Source organism: Mustela nigripes, chromosome 7, assembly GCF_022355385.1.
Source record: "Mustela nigripes isolate SB6536 chromosome 7, MUSNIG.SB6536, whole genome shotgun sequence".
Taxonomy (NCBI): Eukaryota; Metazoa; Chordata; class Mammalia; order Carnivora; family Mustelidae; genus Mustela; species Mustela nigripes.
Window position 1 is genome coordinate 60,251,460 of NC_081563.1, and position 16,299 is coordinate 60,267,758.

The following is a 16,299-nucleotide window of genomic DNA, read 5'->3' on the forward strand; positions in this document are numbered from 1 at the left end:
ATTAGTAAGATGAACAAACCTTGGCCAGTCTTGTCAAAAAGAAAAGAGAAAGGACCCAACTTAATAAAATTATGACTGAAAGAGGAGAGATCACAACCAACAATGAAGAAATACAATTATAACAACATATTATGAGCAACTATATGCCAACAAATTAGGCAATCTGAAAGAAATGGATGCATTCCTAGAGATGTATAAGCTACCAAAACTGAGCCAGAAATAAAGAGAAAACCTGAACAGACCCATAACCAGCAAGGAAATTGAAGTAAAAAAAAAAAAAAAAAAGAAAAAAAAAATCTCCTGACAAACAAGAGCCCAGGGCCAGATGGCTTTCCAGGGAAATTCTACCAAACATTTAAAGAAAAACTAATACCTATTCTTCTGAAGCCACTCCAAAAAATAGAATTGGAAGGAAAACTTCCAAACTCATTTATGAAGCCAGCATTGCCTTGATCCCAAAACCAGACAAAGTCCCCATCAAAAAGGAGAATTACAGACCAACAGCCCCAGTCCACTGCCTAATATAGAGTTTGAGCTCAGTTAATAGAAGTCAGTATAACAATGAGATACCACCTCACACCAGTCAGAATGGCTAAAATTAAGTCAGAAATGACAGATGTTGGCAAGGATGCGAAGAAAGGGGAAACCTCCTACACTGTTGATGGGAAAGAAAGATGATGCAGCCACTCTGGAAAAGTATGGAGGTTTTTCAGAAAGTTGAAAAATAGAGCTACCCTATGACCCAGTAATCACACTAGTGGGTATTTACCCTAAAGATACAAATGTAGTGATTCTAAGGGGAACCCGAATGTTTATAGCAGCAATGTCTACATTAGCCAAACTATGGAAAGAGCCTAGATGTCCATCAATAGATGAATGCATAAAGAATATGTGGTATACATACACAATGGAATACCATGAAGCCATCACCCCCCCCCCAAATCTTGCCCTTTGCAACAATGTGGATAGAACTAGAGGGTACTTTCTAAGTGAAATAAGTCAGTCAGAGAAAGACAATTATCATATGATCTCTCTGATATGAGGAATTTGCGAGGCAGGGCTGAGGGTTGTGGGGGTAGGGAGGGAAAAAATGAAACAAGATGGGATTGTGAGGGAGACAACTATAAAAGACTCTTAATCTCATGAAACAAATTGAGGATTGCTGGGGGCTGGAGGCAGGAATAGGGTGGCTGGATTATGGACATTGGGGAGGTTATACGCTATGGTGAGCGCTCTGAAATGTGTAAGCCTGATGATTCACAGACCTGTACCCCTGGGGAAAATAATATATGTTAATTCAAAAAGAAAAAGAAGTGGGAAAAAAATAGAATTACCATATGATCAAGTAATTCCACTAATTCAAAAAGATATATGCACTTTTATGTTTTTTGAAGCATTATTTATAACAGTCAAGATATGGAAGCAGCTCAAGTGTCCATCTATAGATGAATGGATAAAAAAGTGGTAATGGAGTATTACTCAGCTTTAAAAAAGAAAGAATGAAAAATAATACGCAATTGTAATAATAGGGATAGATCTAGAGTATAATGCCATGAAATAAGTCATTCAGAGAAAGATAAACACCATATGATATCACTCATCTGTGGAATTTAAAAACAAAAACAAACAATGATAAAAAATGACAAACAAACAAACAAACAAAAAACCCAGACTCTTAAATATAGAGAACAAGCTAGTGGTTGCCAGAAGAGAGGTAGGTGGGGGGATGGGTCAAATAGGTGAAAGAATTAAAAATACACTTGTGATAAGCACTGAGTAATGTACAGAAGTATTGAATCATTATATTGTACACCTAAAACTAACACAGCACTATGTTAATTATACTTGAATTTAAAAAAAAAAGAAAAGGTGTGTTTTGCTCTTATTGGGTGGAACATGTTAAGTCAAGTTCATTAATATTGTTCAAATCTCTATCTAAATCCTTAAGGATTTTCTATCTTCCTGGATAGAAGGGTAACGAGATCTTCAACCACACTTTATTTGTTTATTCCTCCCTGCTTTAGTGTTTGCTTTATGTATTTTGAAGATCTGTTAGGCACATAAACATTTATGATTTTTGTATCATCTTGATGAATTGGCACCATTGTCATTTTAAAATAACTTTATCCCTATGAAATCAACTCTGTCTGATCTTAAGATAGCCACCTCAGCTTTCTTCTCAATAAAATTTGCATGTATATCTTTTTCCATCCTTTTACTTTTACCCTAAGTAACATTATTTATTTATTTATGTATTAAAAGCCGTGTGTGTGTGTGTGTGTGTGTGTGTGAAATTTCATTTTATTTACTTATTTGATTTTATTTACTTATTTGAGAGAGAGAGAGGGAGAGCACAAGGAGGGGGAATGGCAGGGGGAAAGGGAGAAGCAGGCTCCCTGCTGAGCAGGGGCTCCATCCAAGGACCCTGAGTCCCTCCCTGCCCATGACTAGGGCTAATGACAAATGCTTACCCAACTGAGCCACCCAGGCACCCCTGCTAAGTAACCTTATATTTAAGTGTGTTTCATGTAGGCAGCATATCATTTGGTCTTGTTTTGATAACTAATCTGACATTTTTTATCTTTTTTTTTTTTTTTTAATAGAGAGAGAGCATGCATGTGGAGGGGTTGAGAAGCAGGAGAGGGGGAGAGAAAATCGTAACCAGGCTCCAAGCACAGTGGGGACCTCAGCCCAGGGCTGGATCTCGCCACCCTAAAATCATGACCTCAGCTGAAATCAAGAGTCAGATGCTTAACTAACTAAGCTACCCAGGTATCCCAACATAATTAGGTTTTCAGTTTATCATCTTGCTATTTGTTTTCTACTAGTCCTATATGTCCTATATTAGTTTCCTTTATTAGTCCTATATTGGTTTCCTTTTTGTCCTATTAGTCCTATATTTGTTTCCTTTTTCTGCCTACTTGTAGATTAATTGAGCATATTTATGATTCTACTGTAACTCCTTTACTAGCTGATTAGCTATAATTCTGTTTCTTTATTTTAATGGTTGCTTTAGGGCTTATTGCATGCCTTTAAGTTATCACAATCTACCTTCAAGTGATACTATACCATTTCACATATCATACAAGAACCCTACGGTAGTATGCTTCCATTTCTCTCCTCCCAGTCTTTATACTATTGTTTTCATGCATTTTACTTTGACATATGTTAGTAAACCCCACAATACATTGTTATTATTTTTATTTAAACAGTCAATTACCTTTTGAGATGTTTAGGAATATAGTCCTGCCATAGGAGAGGTTTTCTCAGCCTGTGATCCGCAATCTGCATTGGGACTGAGTCAGAAAATGCCTGGGACCCAAGACTTTCTCAAGAGCTTCCTGTTAGTATTTCCCAGCCAGCATAAGAAGCATGAGAGTCAGCATAATGACAAAGATCAGATTAAGGACACACCTTCCCCGTAAACCTAATGCCTTTTTTTTTTTTTAAAGATTTTATTTATATGTTTATACAGAGAGAACACAAGCAGGGGGAGTGGGAGAGGGAAAAGCAGTCTCCCTGATGAACACGGAGGCCAAACAAAGGACTCCATCCTAGGACCCTTGGATCCTGGCCTGAGCTGACGGCAGATGCTTAACTGACTGAGTCACCCAGGTGTTCCTTAAACCTACTATTCCTGATGGCCCCAAGTAGCTGTCCTTATGTTAAGAAAGAACTGTCACATACAGCAACCAGTAAATAAATGAAATTTCAGAATGCTGAACTATGTAAATGAGATTTTATGCGCTATTTGGCGGTAGTTATCCAGTCATATAGCTGGCAGGAGGCCAATGACTGGAAAGCCTCCTAAGCGTCCGCAGAACTTGTACTCTCCACAAGACCACATGTCAGGCTTATAAGCTGCTCTTGAGCCACAGGATTCCCAATCTGGTTGCCCCAGAGTCTGACATTTGATTTCACTCCTTTGAGCACAATCCCTTCCTCCAGGCCAGCTTTCTGTTTTACCTGGAGCCTCATACCTGTCATAGTGACAAGTCAGACCAGTAGCCTTCTCCACATTTTTCACACTAGATTCCCCTCTGCTACTCCTTACAAGGTCTCCCTGACACTATTCAAGGGCCAGCGGTCTGCATGCTGGACCAGACTTACGCTAGGGTCTCCCCCCACCCCCCAGTCTCCACCCTCCCCACTGGCAAGTCCAATCTCCAGGGACCAGATCCTCTAGTTGGCCCTGAACAGTTGCCATCACCACCCAGGTGTTGAAAGAGGAGATTTGGATGAAATCCACCTACCTATTCACGCAGGGTCCTCCATATATGGTCAACTATTAGTGTTTCAATTAATTGAAGTGTCTCTGAATATAACTTCCACCTGAGCTTCTAATTCTGAGATCTTCTCAATTTATACGTTTCCCCTATTTTCCCCTCCATCCAACCACCCTTCAGACATCTTTGATCGTGTGTCCCTTTGCCTTCTCTCCTCCAAACCAAAATGTTTTTAGTTGAATGAAACTTAGAAAAAAATTATTGAGCCCTACTAAGGATATGTAAGATAGAGCTGGACTCAGAGGTGGAAAAGTAGGAAGAAGAAATTCTGATCTCTGCAGCAAGGGGTTGTTTTCCTATTTGAAGGGAAGTGGAGTAGATCAAGGCTCAGTGGATCCTGAAGCTTATGCAATTTTATGGCCCTCTAAGAGAAAGTATACAAAGCTCCAAATACACATCATTTTTTTCTTAAGGAAGAAAATCACAACAAATTAAAAACTATATAAACTTTAGAAATACAAGGATCATGAAACCCAGAAAAATTATATATTTCCATCAATTGTTTGGTTTATCTCTTGAACACTTTATCTCTACACTTTTTGATCCACACATTCTCTGGTTGCTTCTTCATATACCAATAAATTTGTGAAATAATTTTTCACAGAAAAAGCGGGAGGATAATTTAGTCTTTCCTCTACCATGTTTGAACAAAAGTTGCTTTTCCCTGACAGTTGAGAAAAACCTCTTTCCACTTCTCCAGCTCAGCTTCACAATTCATTATTTGTAATATCATGAATATTGTTGGATTTTTCCCAAACTTGTGGAAAACTGTCAAGTTCATTTCATGTAGGAGCTATATAATTTCAGGGACTTTCAAGTCTTGTTCGGTGACTCATCTTATTCTTCAACTTGACTACACTCCCTATCCAGTTTGCCACCAATATCTTCCTCATGGCTTATTATGAGTTATATATCTTTTATGTTATGTCAATGTTTTACATCAGAACAGCAAAAACTTAGTAAGAATGTACATAGAAGTGCTTGGGAGATGCCATTTCAGGCTCACAGACAGGCAGGGATCTCATGGTGTCATGGGATCAGAATTATGGAATTTCAGCATCAGGAGAGGCCTTAGACTTTTATTTTATCACCAGCACTGGGAAGTATATGGACAATTCAAGGAAGGCCTCCAGGTGTTGGGGGGAGCATCAAAAGGACACTCCTTTTGGAGTGGGCAGTATATCCAGTGTAGCCTAATGTGAAGGTCTTGTCTTTTACTGATATTGGGAGAGCTCAGAATTGATTGATATGGTCTGTGAGTTTTGGGGCAAGAATTGAAACTGAATCCCTGACATACCTTTCTTTCCCCCTTAGATACAGTGCAATTTTATTTTTTAACAAGTTTCTTGAGATACAACACATACCATACAATACCCCTATTCAAAGTGTACAAAGTCAATGGTTTTTAGTATACCCAGAGTTATGCAATAATTATCACAATGAATTTTAGATTATTTTCATCATCCCCAAAAGAAATCCCACGCTCCTTACTAGTCATGCCCCATTGCCCTCCCCCAGCACCTCCACGCCCTAGCCAATCACTAGCCTGCTTTACCTTTCACTGCCTATCCAAAATTAAAAGGCCAACACGCTCTATGAGTCTGTTATCTCACCTAATAACACTTCTTCTCAGTGGCCACAAACCTTGGACAAACAGGTAAGTCTGTGAGTAGAACTCTAGGCTTTTGCCTAGTGAGTCACCAGGGCGGGGTGTGGGTCAGACTCTGGGATGACAAAGCCTGGGTGAAGCAGCTGATGGAGGCAAAAAATCCCTGGATAGAAGGGTCAAAGGCCGAAGAGTAAGTACAAGTTCATGCTGGGGACTGGCAGAAATGTCACAGCACCAGTGGCACTTTGGTGGATCATGATAGCCTCCCTAGTCACCTTCTAGAAGGCCCAGGGAGACAGTCCCACAGTGGAAGAAAGCCCTTGGGCTTTGGAGTCAGAGATCCCAGGCATAAATGCTGGCTCCTCACTTGCCAGTTGTGTGCACTTGGGCTGACATAAATTCTCAGGCCTCACTTTTCTCACTGGCAAACTGGAGAAAGAAACCGGGACTGGGAGAGGACTGCAGTGGTCAGACTCACAGAACGGCCCCCTCTACCGCTGAGTGCCTGACACACAGACAGACCCCCAACACTTTCCCCAGTGAGGGACGCAGGTCCCACTTCCCCACATCTGCCAACACCAAGAGCGTTTTTTAAAGAAGGACCCCATGATTATGAAAGCAGGGAATTGTCCTTTGGCTGTTCCGACCTTTGCAGCTGTGCTGCTGGGCCCCAGCTTGCTCAGGCCCAGGAGAATCCTGGGCAGCTTTGAGCACGGAACTTTCTAATGAGCATCCACCCGCCTTCCCTCTCACAGCCGGGCCAGGTTATTCACTACCCCTGCTATGGGGATGCCAGGGTCTGGACACAGGCTCTCCTTCCCTCAACCGTAGGACCCCACACATAAAGGACCCACGCCCCACACTCAGGTTGCACGGTCAGCTAAGCACCTCCCCCACTTCCCCCAATCTTTTCCCCCACCACCAGCATCTCCTCCCAAGAAACAGGATTTTACATGTGCAAAAACACACACAGGCACACCGTCTCCCTTTGTTGTTGTTGGCCCTTCGTGTGTCACCAGAGCGAACACAAACAGAACCTATTAACCTGAACCTGAAAGGGAAGCTATACGCTTGTCCAAGGATCTCCAGACCTATACTGAATACACTCTGGGAGAAAGGAAGGACTACCCTGCTTCCCGAGTTTTTCTGCCCAAATTCTTGGTCCTAAGACAAGTCTATCAATTCTCATCCCCAGCTGCCTACCGGTGTCTCAGGGGAAGAATCTGGAGACACTCGTGGCTGGCCTCAACCTAAAACTCAGGGAAGGAGCGAGGCCGTCCTGGTATCAGCCAGGACCAAGAGAATCAATTCCAGCAAACCTGAGCAAAAGAGGGGATGTCTTGGCTCACATGGCCAGTGAGGCAGGGGTGGCGCTGGATCCAGGGCTCCACGCCCCCAGGGGTCACCTTTGCTGTCTCTACTTCCCCCTTTCTGCTTCCACACATGTTCCCTTATTCTTTGGCCAATGTGAAACTTGGTGTAGATAGTCAGGGAGCTGGCAGGGTAACTTTGTCAGCCCCATTTAGCAACCCCAGGAAAAAGCAGCTCCCCTCTCCTAGCCCCAGGGGACTCCAACAGGCCCTGCTCAGTCACGTGGCCAGCCCTCCAGTCCTGGAGCTAGGACAGAGGAAAGTATTCTGGGCAGGCAAAAATAGTAGCTACAACAGTCCTCTACATGGCAGCTGTTTTCAAACATGAGAAACTTCTCCTCTCTGAGTAAAAATAGAGCCTAAATGCTCTAAAGTAGAGGAAGAGTCTGGAAGGCCAAGAAAGCTGCCAAGAACAGCCGTTCTGTAAATAAAGCACTGTGTGCTAGAGTAGGACAAGGGACCTCCTGAAAAGCAATTGGTAACAGGCTGTCCTTGGGCACCCTGGCATCTCCTGACCATGCCCATGTAGAAGGAACAAGGTTCCTTGAACTTGGGCAGCCTTGCCCAGTGTGGGAAGAAAGGGCAGAGCTCTCCCACATCTCTCCCACATGCTCTCTCCACCCCTGATCTGACTCTCCTCCTCTAGTGTGACCCCTCAAGGTTGCCCAGTGCTGCAACCCACCCCCGTCACCAGAGAAAACTCCACACTCCCTACAGGAGGAGGTCCACTTCTAGCCCATTCCAAATCCACAAGGAGAGTGACTATGATCCTTAGGTTCTGGTCCAGACTCCCACCACAAGGGATATGGGACAGCCTCCCCTGCAACTATGATTACTTCTGAAATAAACACATTTTTGGGGCGTCTGAGTGGCACAGTTGATAAAGCGTCTGACTCGGGGTTTTGGCTCAGGTCGTAATCTCAGGGTCGTGAGATTGAGCCCTGTGGTCGGCTCTGTGCTCAGCGCAGAGTCTGCTTGAAATTCTCTCTCCCTCTCCTTCTGCCCCGCCTGCTCACACTCTGTATCTCAAATAAATAAATCTTAAAAAAAAATATAAACACATTCTTCAAAGACAGATGAGCCTTTCCTCCTCTCAGCCCAGGGGCCTTGCCCCTACCCTTCAGTAATGGTAGGCTCTTGCCGCACCCTGATCCCCACGTGCTGAGGAGCATTCAGCTCTCTTTCTTAAAAATTGGATTTTGGGGGGGCCTGGGTGACTCAGTGGGTTAAACACCTGCCTTCAGCTCAGGTCATGATCTCAGGGTCCTGGGATCGAGCCCCCACATTGGGCTCTCTGCTCAGCAGGGAACCTTTCCCCTCTCTCTCTCTGCCTGCCCCTCTGCCTACTTGTGATCTCTCTCTCTCTCTCTCTCTCTCTCTGTCAAATAAATAAATAAATCTTTAAAAAATTTTGGATTTTTTTTTTTTTTTAAGATTTATTTGTTTGTGTTAGAGAGAGTGAGTATGAGAGGGAAAGGAGAATCAGATTTCACACTGAACACAGAGCCCGAAGCCAGGCTCAATCTCACGGCTCCTGAACCCAAACCGCGAGTCAGACACTTAACCAACTAAGCCCCCCTGGCACCCCAAAGCTTCAGATATTCTGAATGAGAGTGCCAACAGCACTGTAGGAAGTGACCAATGAGAGGTGGATCAGCATGGGATGAAGACAATAATGAAGGAACAGTAAAAGTAGTCAACACCAGAGGAGGAAAACCAGAGAAACAACAGGGGCAGACGGAGCAACAGTGGTGATGCAAAAAAGCAACAGCCACCACTCACTGAGCACTTACTCCGTGCCAGGCTCTAAGCACTTCACAAGCGTGAACTCATTTATTTATTTGTACATTTTAAATGTACAAACTTTTAAATGTACAAATGTTTCCCGAGATATTTTTTAACTACAAAGATAAAGACAGTAACTTCCAGAGGAGAAACCTGGTGAACATGTGGAAAATTACCAGGATTAGGACATTAGGGCACCAGAAACCCCCAACATGATGCACTGAGGACAAAACATCACTTCTGTTGTCTTCTTGCCCAAAAGACACAACCTCATTCTCATTGTGAGAAAATATCAAACAAACCCAAATTGAGGAACATTCAACTATTCAAAAGTATTAAAGTCATAAAAGGCAAGGAAATGTGAAGAAACTGCAACGGGTTGGAGGAGTCCAAGGAAAAATAACTTCTTGCCATGTGGGACCTTGAACAGGATTCTGGAACAGAAAATAGTGTAGACAACGGAATGTTGATTTCCTGTTGTTGGTTCGTCCAGGGCTGACTGTGACCATTGCAACACAGTTAGGGGAAGTTCGCTGGGGGAAGATGGGTGCTCCTTGTACTACAACTTCTCTGGAAGTCAAAACTGAAGTCAAAATTTAAAATGTTTAATTATTTTTGAATGTAAACTTTTCTAAGTGTGAGATTTCTCCAAACACATCAACCCCCCGCAGAAGAGTAACGTTAGTGGACTGGTCTACCAGCAGTGAAAAATGCCAAGACCTTGAATAAGGCAGAGAGTATTTTTATCTTCCGTATTGTCAGAAATTTACCACAGTTGGGATTTTACAGCTCTAATAGCCCCTATTTGTTAAGCGGGTCCTCAGGTGCAAGGACTGTACCAGCACCTGTTTCGGGAAGCATGTCTGCAGTTTCTGGAGGTGGGACCGCAAGACGGCTGCCTACGATGAGACGCTCCTCCCCAGCCTCGTGCACCAACAGGCTCACAATGAGGTTGTCCTGCATCTTCTGTCTTGTTATTCAATCCAGCAGGACGCAGGGAGTGAGAAAGTTCTCAGCTTTCTTGACAGTGCATCACAGCCCTCCTTCTTCATTCCTTCCATGGTGACTCACTTTTGGAGGCTTTCACAATCAAATAAATAAAGGCATTTCCCACCAACTTTAAGCTGGACAACATCATCTGTCAATGTCCCCCACTCCTTTCTCATATCCCACAGAGGAAAACTCTGTGACATTATTGCTGTCTAAGCAGTTGGCATCTGCCTACATTCGATTATCTTCTTTACCTTTCTCTGTGCTTCTCTGGGTTTCCCCCATCTCACCAACCAGGAGGGCAACAGCAGATCAGAGACTGCTGCTAGAATCCTTAGGCCTGGCCTTCAGGCTGACTGCAGCTCCAGGGGCAGGCACATTAGTCCCCAAGTTTCCAATGAGCAAAACAGGTGGTACTTGCACCTTGTCATTATGCAGGACCTTGGCACCTGTCATCTGGCTGCTGGGTCGCTGCCCAGTTAGGTCTCCTGCTAGGTCCTTGCATGCCTGCCCCTTGGCTGTCTTTGTGCTGAGCCAGCCAAGTTCTGTTTTCATTCCCTTCTGTCCACCCCACAGACTGGAAACAAATTATCCAATGATGTTAACACCTCATTCTTGTGTCACATTTTGCAAGGAGGTGGGACAAGTGGAGAAAGGAATTCTGACGCTAGTGCCTTGAATCCTAGAACAAGAGGAGGCAGAGCCCAGGGGGCTACTGATTTGAAGGAGGTGAGGGCTGGGCCTTCCTCCAGCGTCCAAGGACATTTTGGGTGGGGCCAAATGAGGCTGGGAGGGCTTGATCACTTCCCACCCACCCAGGAATTTCTGGCAGCTAAAGGGGTGCATCCTGGGCAAGGTCAGCTATCTGTGAATGAAACCCAGAGCCCCCTTCCAAGGTCACCTCTCTGGCTACTGAGCTTTGCACAAAGGGCAGCATGAAGCCCAAGGCAGAAGAAAACAGCTCTGGCCCAGGCCCTTCCAGACTGCTTCCAGTTGTCGCCACCAGCAGATTAACAGAGATGATAAGGGTTGCCATGTCTCACAGCACAGAGGCAAGAGTATCGAGAGGGGAGGAGGTCAATGTTCCAGAGGTCAGGAAAGACGAGAAACAGGGCTGGAGCCTCCTGGCTCAGTTCAGGAGAACAGGCAGTTGGAAATGCTGGCCTCTGCCCCATACTAAAATGAAATGCCCCCTACCTTGAAATAACAATAAAGGGATATAAAAATGAAGAAACCCAAGACAGCACCGGCAACAAGGATGCTACCATCAACAGAAAGATGGGAAATATATGCAATTGTATTACTGGACAAACTGGATAAGGACCAGAACATGAATGAGAGAACACTGCAGGGATATGGATTGGCCTCCCCAGGGGAGCCCCACGAAGGCTCCCAGCTTGGAGGAGGCAGTGGGGATGACTTACTGGGGGCCTGGCTGCACGGCAGCTGCACCAACCCTTCCAAACACACATGCGTGCACACACACACACACACATAATGGGGTGATCATGAGCCCAGCGCTCACATGCCAAGAAATGTTTCCTATACAGACACAATGTTCAGGTTGGGAGGAGAAGCTGAGTAGAACACCCTGAAATAGACTCAAAGCAAAAAGGAGAAAAGGCAGCTCCAGCATCTGGGGTCCAGTCTACCAGCTCAATCCCTGCAAGGGTATGGGCCTATACAGGACACAGCTCATATAGACCTACACTCGGCCTTCCAGTTCAGGCAAGTAGTCTTTGGGGCCAAGAGCCTTGAAAAGAAACCCTCCCCAGGAGCTTATACAAGTCAGTTCAGTACATTCAATTCACAGAAATGGCCAAGGATCACTTAGTTTTCTCTTCCATGAAAATTAAAGTGAAAAAGAGGCGCCTGGGTGGCTCAGTCGGTTAAGAGTCCACTCAGGTCCTGGGATTGAGCCCAAGGTCAGGCTCCCTGCTTAGCAGGGAGTGTGCTCCTTCTGCCCCACCGCTGCCCCGCTCTGCTCTCTCTCTCTCCCCCAAATAAATAATATCTCTAAAAAAAAATTAAGATGAAAAACAGCATAACTAAGGCCTGAGATGCTTCATTAAGAATTATCAAAATGAAACAGAGCTAATTCATCTAAGTCACTGCATCCACAAAGAACAGGCTGCTATGGAAAGAAGAGTAATAAAAAGAACAAGATAGTGTTTGGGAAATTAAAAAAGAAAAAAGGTGGCCAAAATAATTTCTACAGAGGGCTAAGCAAAAGAATGGTTAAGACTGGAAACGAATTCTTCTTTCTTTCTGCTGCAGAACGCTTTATTGTTTCCACTTGGCCCAGGCTTGGGAGAGGAGGGCTCCAGGGTGGATAAAAGTTGCCTCGTGGCTGCTGGGACAGGCTCAGGCACCAGCTGGGTGGGAGGGACGCCAGTGGGGCCCCTCAAAGGCTGCTGGGGTCCTCGTCATGTTGGAGGGTGAGCCTCTCCCCGAGATCCTTCCCCAGCCCAGCCTGGGGGGCCAGCCGGCCTGTGGAGGTGAGTTAGGGCACGGCACAGCTTGATCGCCTTCTCATTGTGGTTCTCCAGCAAGTCCCAGAGATGGGGCCTGTGTGCGCAGAATCCAGGGTGTGCAGATCCAGACCGGTGGGGCTCTGACTCCTCTCCAGAACCAGGGCGACATCCGTGGCATCCAGGGTCTTCCCGTACTCTTGGGACCGCTTCCGCACGTCCCAGGAAAGGAAACAGCCTCTTCACCGATTTCACATCTTCAAGAGACTCTCAGCACCCTCGTGCTCCTCCCCGCCCCACCCCGCCCCACCGCTAGCATGCGGAGGAAGTGGCCCCGGGGACCTCCAGAGGCACATCGTTGAGGTCAACGTAGAAACCGAGAGAGAAGCAGGTGCAGGAGGCCTGCCAAGGCCTGCTGAGCATGGGGTGGGGGTGGGGGGGTGGACAGCGGCCTCCACCTACCTCAGTGGAATAATTCTGAGGAAACTGGGAGCTCACATCTGACGGATAATAAGGAGCTAAACTCAAAATAGCGAGTTGGTTGGTCCCGGAGGCAGAGGATGGCCAAGATGGCTTCAAAGGTTGTCACTGAAAAAAAGTTTGGAAGGGGGTTGGAGGCTGGTAGAAGGCCTGGGTCTGTTCTCTCCAAACACTACTGAAGCAAGAGATTTCACAGGACCTCAGAGCACACTATCAAAAACCAAATTATTTTTGTATTTGGATTGCGGTGCAAGTTACAGCACATTCTAATTGACTAAAAATCATTATATACTCAGAATGGGTCACTATCTTGGTGGGAAAATTATTCCTCAATAAAGTGGTTATAAACCAATAGCCCAGCCCCCTCAGCCTTAAGAGGGATCATTCTGGGGCATGTTTGACACTGTTCTCAAGAGTGAGCTGGGCTCACCTGGCTGAGCTCCAGCTCTGTGGAGGCAGATGGCTGCCTTCCTTCCAACATCACCTCCTCACCTAACCATGTACCCAAGAAACTACTTATAGTAGAATCCTTCTCTTAAGGTCTTTTTCTGGAAGAACCCAAACCAAGGGCAGAGTATTTTTTCATTTTGCTTCAAGTTAAATAAAGAGCAGATGGTCAAGCTGGTGCTGGGATCAGGGTTACTGATGACATTTCAATAGAATGAATGGTCAAGAAAAGCAATCCGGGGAAGGGCTTCCTGGTGAAGAGGAAGGGAATGTTAGTTGAAGACAGGCCAGGAAAAGACATATCATGGATGGTAGGTCACCAGGGCAATGAGAAGCCCTTGCTAGCACTCCAGATGCAATTTCTTCATGTGGCTTACTGCTTGAGTAGGATGAGGACGATAGCATTCCCCTGATGTAGAGCAGCTTGTCCAGAAGCCATGAGCACCATGGTCCAACCGCCAGGCCTCTGACTTAGAAATAAGCCCTTGGATTACAATCAAATTAAAAACTCTTATTTTTGTTGCTTCAGAGCAATTAAACCTCCCCTTTCGCAACACTAGGCAGGAAGAAAGCAACTGCCAAAGCTTGAAAGTCACCATGGTTTTTTGGGTGGAAACTGCTAAGCAGGGTAAGTTACAAAGACAAGTGAGAGAAGCAAGAAATATTCCTCAACAGCACTCTATTTTTTAAATTTAAGAGCTTTTACATATATATGCATGTCACACACGCACTAATGCTGTATTTCGATTATTCTAAGATGTACTATTTCACATTTTAATATCTCTGCAATTGAGGCATATCATATAATATATATCATATTAAACTTTTAATGGTAAATAAAATACTACATCTTAAAATTAATAATTCATATATAATGTGGCAAGATTTTTTTGGCTCCTTAAATATTAGAAATGCCGTTGGCCTCTACCTTTCCAAAGCATTAAAATGTGAATGAATATGGACAAATACTTCAGTTTTGCAGATTTACTGTTAACTCTAACAAGGTGAAGTTCAGCTTCGAGATTACTTGGCAGATGCCCCTAGCATTTAAAAAAATATAACCAATATACAATTAACATTAAGGAAAAACTGAATTTATCCAATAATCACAGCCCAGAGCATGAAGCATGTTTCATCTGTTCCAAACAAGAATTTTTACTTCATCTGACATTTTTCTTAAGAAGGCAAATCACATTGAATTAACATTTGGTCCAAGTAAAGGCTTGATTCATTTTCCTAGAAGTGAGAATAAGTCATCCTTTGCCTTAATAAATGCATTTTCTAGGGCACCTGGTCATTAAGTGGCAGGCATTGGCTCAGGTCATCATCAGAGGGTCCTGGGATCAAGCCCTAGATCAGGCTCCCTCTCCCTCTGCTTATATTCCCTTTCTCACTGTCTGTCAAATAAACAAATAAAATCTTTAAATAAGTAAATAAATGCATTTTCCCCTATCTGCATTGGAGGGGACCAAGACCACCCAGAACACCAAATATTCTAGACCACTGTCAATCACAGGTAGTAGGAGATGGCCACACTTGTGGAGGCTTTTAAATTTGGATTCAACTTCCAGGGGATGCAAAGTATTCCCTCAACCTCTTGCCCTTTCTTTCCACTCTCCCTTGACCAAAATTAAGAAAGGAAACCAAGGTCAAGGATGTCTCCTTCATCCTTTTCCTCTTAAAACCTGGCAATGCTCATTTGCCCTGACCTTTAAACTTGAAATCAGTATTTGGGAGTAGCAGAGAAAAAGGTCCAAATGTGTTTCTGCTGAAGCCTCAATTGAGCAGTTCTTTTTTTTTTTTTTTTTCAATTGAGCAGTTCTTAATGAATTAGACTTACATCCATGAAGTGGAGGCTCAGGGGAGAACCCATCTCATAGGCATCAAGAGAGGGCTTCATAGTCTTAAAGATCAGTTGACAACCATAATGGAGTCCAATGCACATAGAAAGCTTTAAATTCAGTATATTCCATCGTTAAAAAGGACATGAACCCCAAAATGGACATGGATTAGGACAGTACAGTTTTTAAGATGCTCCTTTAGAGACAAGAATATACAATGGGGAAAAGACAGTCTCTTCAACAAATGGTGCTGGGAAAACCGGACAGCTACATGCAACAGAATGAAACTGGACCACTTTCTTACACCAGACATAAAAATAAATGCAAAATGGATTAAAGACCTATATGTGAGACCTGAAACCATAAAAATCCTTGAAGAAAACATTGGCAGTAATTTCTTTGACATCTTCTTTGACCATAGCAACATTTTTCTAATAGGTCTCCGGAGGCAAGGGAAAGAAAAGCAAAAACAAACTATAGGGACCTGCACCAAAATAAGAAGCTTTTGCACAGTGAAGAAAATCACCAACAAAACAATAAAGACAACCCACTGGATAGGAGAAAATATTTGCCCTATATCCAGTAAGGGATTAGTATCCAAAATATATAAAGAATGTCTACAACACCAAAAAAACAAAACCAAAAACTCACAAAAAATCCAATCCAATTAAAAAAAATGCACAGAAGACATGAATGGACATTTTTCCAAAGAAGATTTACAGATGGCCAACAGATATATGAAAAGATGCTCAACATCACTAATCATCAGGGAAATGCAAATCAAAACTATAAGAGATCACCTCACACCTACCAGAATGGCTAGAATCAAAATGACAAAAAATAACAAGTATTGGCGAGGATGTAGAGAAAAAGGAACCTTCATGTACCACTGATGAGAATGCAAACTGGTGCAGCCACTGTGGAAAACAGTATGGAAGTTCCTCAAAAAATTTCAAATACAAATACCATACAATCCAGTAATTCCACTACTAGTATTTACCCACAAAAAACCAAAAACAC

General features: G+C 43.8%; 1 protein-coding gene across 2 annotated transcripts in view; it reads right to left on the reverse strand.

The window, feature by feature from the left end:
• B3GNT2 (UDP-GlcNAc:betaGal beta-1,3-N-acetylglucosaminyltransferase 2) overlaps positions 1-16,299 on the reverse strand; it is a 165,430-nt gene that overhangs the window by 120,294 nt on the left and 28,837 nt on the right. The gene's annotated exons all lie outside the window — the stretch shown is intronic.